This window comes from Dermacentor albipictus, chromosome 8, assembly GCF_038994185.2.
Source record: "Dermacentor albipictus isolate Rhodes 1998 colony chromosome 8, USDA_Dalb.pri_finalv2, whole genome shotgun sequence".
In the NCBI taxonomy this organism is placed as follows: Eukaryota; Metazoa; Arthropoda; class Arachnida; order Ixodida; family Ixodidae; genus Dermacentor; species Dermacentor albipictus.
In genome coordinates this window covers 54,279,209-54,285,861 of record NC_091828.1, presented here as the reverse complement: position 1 = coordinate 54,285,861, position 6,653 = coordinate 54,279,209, and the positions used below count along the sequence as shown (strand labels likewise).

General features: G+C 44.4%; 1 long non-coding RNA gene across 1 annotated transcript; it reads left to right on the top strand.

Annotated features, from left to right (window-relative positions):
• The first annotated feature begins 3,838 nt into the window (after positions 1 to 3,838).
• LOC139048435 (uncharacterized) lies at positions 3,839 to 6,442 on the top strand. Its single transcript, XR_011507699.1, has 3 exons — positions 3,839 to 3,952; positions 5,631 to 5,738; positions 6,182 to 6,442. It is a non-coding gene; the product is annotated as an uncharacterized lncRNA (long non-coding RNA).
• The last annotated feature ends 211 nt before the right edge of the window (positions 6,443 to 6,653 follow it).

Here is a 6,653-nt window from a genome sequence, read left to right as displayed (position 1 = left end):
CATCAAATGATCGGGGGCAATTCAATTGGTTGTGACACGATTCATAGAAATGTCATAATCAATCCGTTTATCGACGTGGTGTAGTCGTGGCATAACAGTCGTTTGGTGTGTTGCAATCAGTTCGAACAAATCTGCAACGGTAAGGCTGGTATAGGCCGACTTAAAATAAATTAATTTCACAAAATACAATTGGGTCGATACACCATGGCCTTTAGTGCCTAAAAGGAGTTGTACAAGTGCATCTGTAGTACACTTTAGTTGTGTGCTTAACAGTATCAAAGCACTTATAATGTCCGTCTGTTGGCTCTTTGTTAATGACGTCCTTATGTCGTCTATATATTGGCTGATGTGCGTGCATACTGCATTCCTCCTGGCATACACATATCGCTCGAGTATGGCCATGTGATGCACCATTGTGTTAGATACAGTTGTGGTGCGGGCACCATCTGTCCGCGTTGGCAGGGCGGTTTGGTTTACGAATTCATCTATAACATGAAGAACGATCTTGCTTCGCATGTGCGCCAATGGCAAAGTTTCTAGGATGAAATTGGAATCGATGCTTGAGAACGTGATGTCAAATGCCACAGTCTGGGAAAGTAAACGCTTCACACACATAATTTCCACGAAATTTCGCACGTTAAAAGTAATGTTCAATTTGAGGGCATTTGTCAGACACCTAATTTCATTGTCCTCATGACGCGATTGCATCAATGCATTGGTAAAGTGATGAAAACTGTTGCCGTTTTTGCATATTAAATTAGTTAGGTCGCACGACCTAGAAGAATTGAAAATATACAACACGACGATATCTTGCCGATCTTCCACAGTCGGCATCGCAAAATGTGCACTTCGTTCTTCACAGCCGCCCGTGGACAAGCGATGTACTCGCGTGCGCCTATTGATCTTCAAATGATTCTATACAATCCGAACCTACGAGTAGTACAATAAAAAATAATACACACACACACACACACACACACACACTTACCTGTTGGAAACATCTGTGTCGCGTGACCAATGTCCTAATAACCCATCGTTGTAATCATGCCACGTTTATTATGTTGCGGATATTGAGGCCAAATTTCTATGTTCACCATGAAGTCGCCATCTTCTACATCCGGCGTCCCTGCGACTGGTTCTCCGGTACACTTTCCCAACACGGCGAAAATGCCACTGTTGCTGGAACATTCGGCCATTGCGCGCCACATGGTTCGCCTGCGATATAAGTTCTCAGAGTACACAAGCATGAGGGATAAGGACACGCTTTAGCCAACAGTCGTTCCATCATGGTGATTGTGAGGATATGAATAGTAACATGTTACGCGCTCGTATATACACGCCCCTTCCTTCTTTCCCTTCGAGGGGGTTCAACTTAATTTAATGATTAATTAAATAAACGAACCACGAAGGCACATTTATATATTTACATTGTATATAATATTAAATAGACATGCAGGCAATACTACGAAATACAATATTATACAACCGACACTAACGCATTCCGCGTGTACACATTATGGCCAATATTACTGACGACGATGATTTAATTGTTATAAAATATGACGAAGATGGCAAAGAATATTTTGCAACGCTAAAGTTTTGTGAAGCATTGCCAATACTCTCTGCGCAGATATCCGAACACATACCTCCTTCACTTGACATTAACGAATGTAGCACAGAAGAAAACATGTTCGCTGAATATAGTACATTTATTAAAAATATTATACGAGGATACACGGGAAACACATTGTATACACATGCGTTAAAAAATGAAACGACGAATGCTCATCTAAGAACAGTTTTGAGATTTATAGCTTGGTTTGGTGCCGATGTGATAACTACAGATCATTTGAAGCAAATCACAGATCTGAAGAACGATACAGATAGTGATACGGACATTGACGTCAATACAGACAACATAGATTGTGAATAGTGTTTATCCGATGCTAATGAAAGTGATGATCGAGACGCCTCCGATTTTATTGATGATGAAGGAAAAGAATACTCTAAACCGATACATATATTGAAAGCAGTGAAAACATCGAGGCCCAAACTCAACTGCAGGACGATATCGAAAATGTTTGCAATGAAGTTTCACATGTACAAACACCCTCGTTTTTTTCACCTTTTTTATGCATGTCTGCAAATCACGCACACACAAATGACTCGACGCGGTGCTGGCCACGAATAATGCTACACGTAAAAACCTCAAATTTTATCTTTTCCATTGCAGTCTATTATCACGAACAGAGTGCGCAGGAGTGTCAGGCGTAGTGGTGCCGATACCGTAGTGGTAAGCGTCATTACTAGTGACGTTATCAGTCGCACGGACATGCTTAACGCATCGCTTCTGCCTATAACAACAGCCGTCGGTCGCCTGCTGCCATCAGTCGACTAAGAGTATCGTGGTGTCTCGATCACAAACACTTGTGGACTGCGGCCACCACATATTACGCGAGACAGCAACACTATGAGCAAGCAAGTATTATTGTCCCACAAGGAAGACTGTTGGATGTGTTTGTAACAGCTGATGGTGAAATGATGGGAATTATGAGGAAGTTTGTAGGTTATAAATTAGTATTGTTCGGACAGCGTACGTTTCAGGTTTTAGTGATGTCCTTGTGTGTTGAATTATTTGTATCAAGTGGTTGATGATGGTTGTTCATGTTTTTTTTTGTTGGAAGGATAGATTATGTATTCACAATATTGTTGTCAACGTGTTTTTATTAGGCATTACAACCTTACTAATATTGCTATTCAGGTGTCTAAATATTGCCGATATGATGCTTTCCATTCCGTTTTGCATTTACGTTTCCGGCAATTATTTCTACACGATAAATTACTGTCGGGATATTGACATGTTATTAAAGTGTTGAATATCGTATTGTATATTTTTTTGGCATCGCGAGTCGTGGCGGTGTAAGTCAAATGTAGCGCATATTTACAATCGATGTATTAATGCGTTCTATATTGTATTTAGTGTCTAAGCAAGTATCGCGACACTGGATTGTTGTCGGGAATATTGTCTGTTTATTGGAGTGTGACTGTTACCATGATGTTAGTATTGACACGTGTACTTATCTTTATCGGGCGACCATGTTTAGCCGCCTAACAAACGTTATCGCACAGCGCGGGACGCGCTTGCTTGTATCCGAACTTTCTGGAAAGTTATCGATGCTTCTATCCGCTGTCTGTTGTCGCCGAACCTTGTGCTATCAGATTTCATCGCGTTACGTGAATGGTGTAGAATTTTGTGGAAGGCACGCGGGTCCCAACGATTAGTCTGGAACATTCGACGACTGTTGTATAAAAGCCGACGCACTTGACCCGCTGGCCAGACTTTCGACGATCGCCGACTGTGTTCGCCGCTTTCGTTGTGCTGTAAGTGTAGCCTGTTTTGTGGGCACAGGTTCACCCAAGAAAAGCTAGTTTTGTATTCCACCGTACTGCTTCTTTCTTCGCCGTCACTACCACGTGACAGTATTATGCGGATAGTGTCATGCCGATATTCTTGTATATATATGTAACTGAACATCTGTTCTGTTAAATTAGATGAAATGGAATTCTAATTGTATTTTTTGTCTTTTTTTCTCGGTCATGTATACGTCTTCTTAATAAATCATTCAAATGTATGTCGACTAATAAAAAAGCGCGTTTATGATTTGAATTATGATTTGAGCTCTTCACGTGAGCAACTGCTGTGACTTTATTGAAAAAGTTCGTGACGTGCCTCTAGACTACGACGAAGTGATGGTTTCGTTTGAAGTGGTGTCGCTGATTACCTCAATTCCGACTGACTTGGCTGTGGAAGCATGTACTTCTGCTCTGCAATCTGAAAGGACCTTGCCAGACAGGTCGCCCATTGACGTTCCCGACCTCAAGAGGCTCCTCTGTTTTTGCCTTGGCAACACGTACGTCTGTTTCGACAAGGTCTCCTACAGGCAAGTCCACGGTACGGCAATGGGTGCATCCGTCTCTGTTACTGCTGCCAATCTTACGATGGAATGTTTGGAAAGGCGTGCTCTCGCGTCCTTCAGTCCTAGGCCAAAAGCTGTTTCTGCGCTATGTGGACGGCTGTTTGTCTGATTCGGCGCAGCGCTTTGGATTTGTTCACTGCGCACCTAAACAGTCGGGAAAAGGCCATCCAATTCACAGTTGAGACAGAGGTCGACAGCAGACTCCTTTTTTTTAGACGCACTTGTCACCAGACGCGATGGACGGCTCTGGTTCAGCGTATACCGTAACGAGGCACACTGGCCGCTACCTGAACTTTCAATCCGTTCATCCAGACGCTCACAAAAGGTTGGTAGCTGCCTCACTGCTCAACCGCACGAACCGCATTTGCACCGCAGCAGAGACTCGTTCCACTGTCTTGGACCACGTGCGAGGTGATCTCTCGGCAAGCGGCTATCCCACATCCTTTTAGAGTGCTGTTGAACGCCGTCTGTCCAATACAGCTCGCCCGGCTAATCCCCGACCAAGATAGCGTGCTGCCATACCTTAAGTTCCAGGGATAAGCGAAACCTTGTCTCGCATTCCACACAGTTATGACCTTGAGGTGGCGCACGTGCCCGTGTGTAAGCTGAAGCAAGCACTCGTTGGCGGTAAGCACAGGCTTCCGAGAGACTCGTTTCCCGGCGTTGTCTACCAGATACCCTGCGCAGATTGCGACTACGCATACACTGGTGAATCGGGCAACTTCAAACAGCGACTGAGGCAGCATCAGAAAGATGTCGAAAAGAAACGTACAGTTTCAAATGCCCTTGCCGAGCACACGGATGCAACGGGCCACAAGATTGACTGGGATCGCTCGAGAATTATCGGCCAAGAAAGAAACCTGAAATTGCGGCTGTATCTGGAATCGCTGGAGGTACAAGAAACACGTCACACGCTCAATCGAAATAAGGGAAACCTCCCTCCGTCATACACGCGCTGCTTACGTCACGTTCTGAAGTATACATAAGCTTCCATGAACCTTACGTCATCCCATTGTGAACAAGGCTTCTGTAGCGAAGCCGAAACGTCTTTTTGATTTATTCATTTTTTTAGCACTTCTGTTGGTCGGTGTCCTTCGTTTTATTACTTCATGCTTCATGCCGACCAGACGGGCTTCCGTCGAACGCTTGATTTCAATACATGGGATCATTGGGCACTCAATAATTGCACAATATTTCCTTGAATGTGTAGTACGAGAACTTGTAACATAGGCAGTGTAACGAATAGCCACATAGTGAAGGGACACGCTCATGACACTTTCCAGCAGGCTGACATTCCCACTGCCACCATGGAAGTCGTCATCGAAGCAACGGACGAGGCTGCGGGCGTGAGGAGCCCAGCGACACGTATAAGCATCGCAGGAATGAGTGTTTAATTATCGCCGAATGTGTGTGCAGTTCGTAAACATTTAATGTGTTTACAGCGGCAGAGGATCCACTGCGAGGCGCGTCAGTCACGGAAAGGGTGGCCGCTGCACCTGGTATGTTATTGATCCTCAAGCTGTTAGAGAAAATAGGCTCTCGTATTTTGTTGAACTAGCCAAATAAGCAATAAATAACATGGCCATAGCCACTTTTATGCATACCATAAAACGCAGTGAACTTAGAAAATGCTGCATGCTTTCATTGTTGCAGGGTTCTGCGCGGCCACCACGTGAACAGCAACCGCGAAGGGTGGACACCCTTTCGACCAAGTCGTCGCAGTGCGCCCGCAGCCTCGAACAGGGCGACGAGATGCTCCAGGTTGGTAGACATTTTGGTGTCATTTTACATGAAGGACACAAATATTCCTAATGCTCAGTTATCATAAGTGAATCATGAATCTGAAAAACAAACCAACTTGGGATGTAAACAAGAAATATGCGTTGTATTGAGGTCTCGGTATCCTATCTTGCCAACGATCAACCGCCAGTTGGCTAGCCCTGAAAAGGGCTGTTTGGCGGTGAGAAATGCATTTGAGTAGATGACGCAAAAGAAGTTCCAGCATGTCTTTGTCTGTCCAAACGAAGAGGGCATAGCTTGTACGCGATGCTTGACAATGCCCATGGATGGCATCAGGCCAGTGGCTCTTCAACAGAGGGAATTGTGCACATTGCAATTCTTGACAACAGCAGCTTCCAGCCATGACCTGGTTGCGAGTAATCGGCAACTCATGCCAACAGCTCCACCATGATTATCCATTCCAGGTGCTGCGCAGAATCGAGGCCTCCACCACGCGCCTCGCTGTCGCGGCAGAGCGGACGGCAGCAGCCCAGGAGGGGATCCTGGAGCAGGTGCGCGCCATGGCGCAGGACATCGCTGCGCACCTGCAACAAGAAATTAATTTATCGTTTTTCTCTTTTTCAATATCATTTTATTCATTTGTGTTTTATGAGTTCCGTTTGTTTTATTTATTTATTGTTTGAGTTTTAGTGTTTAAGTTTCCTTGTATGAGTAATACAGGATGATTTTTTGGACGAAGGGATAATGCGTGCACTCATTTTTGTTCTGTAGTATTTGCCTCTTTATGCTTATCCAGCTGCAACGCCAGCGTGGTTTTTTTTTATTTACAGATTCCGAAGGCGCCTAGTCATTCGTACTGGAATCATTACAAATAGTTGTCATTTTCTGTGTATGGGTTTCGTACTGTCCTATTTATATTGCTTCACTATGTGTTGT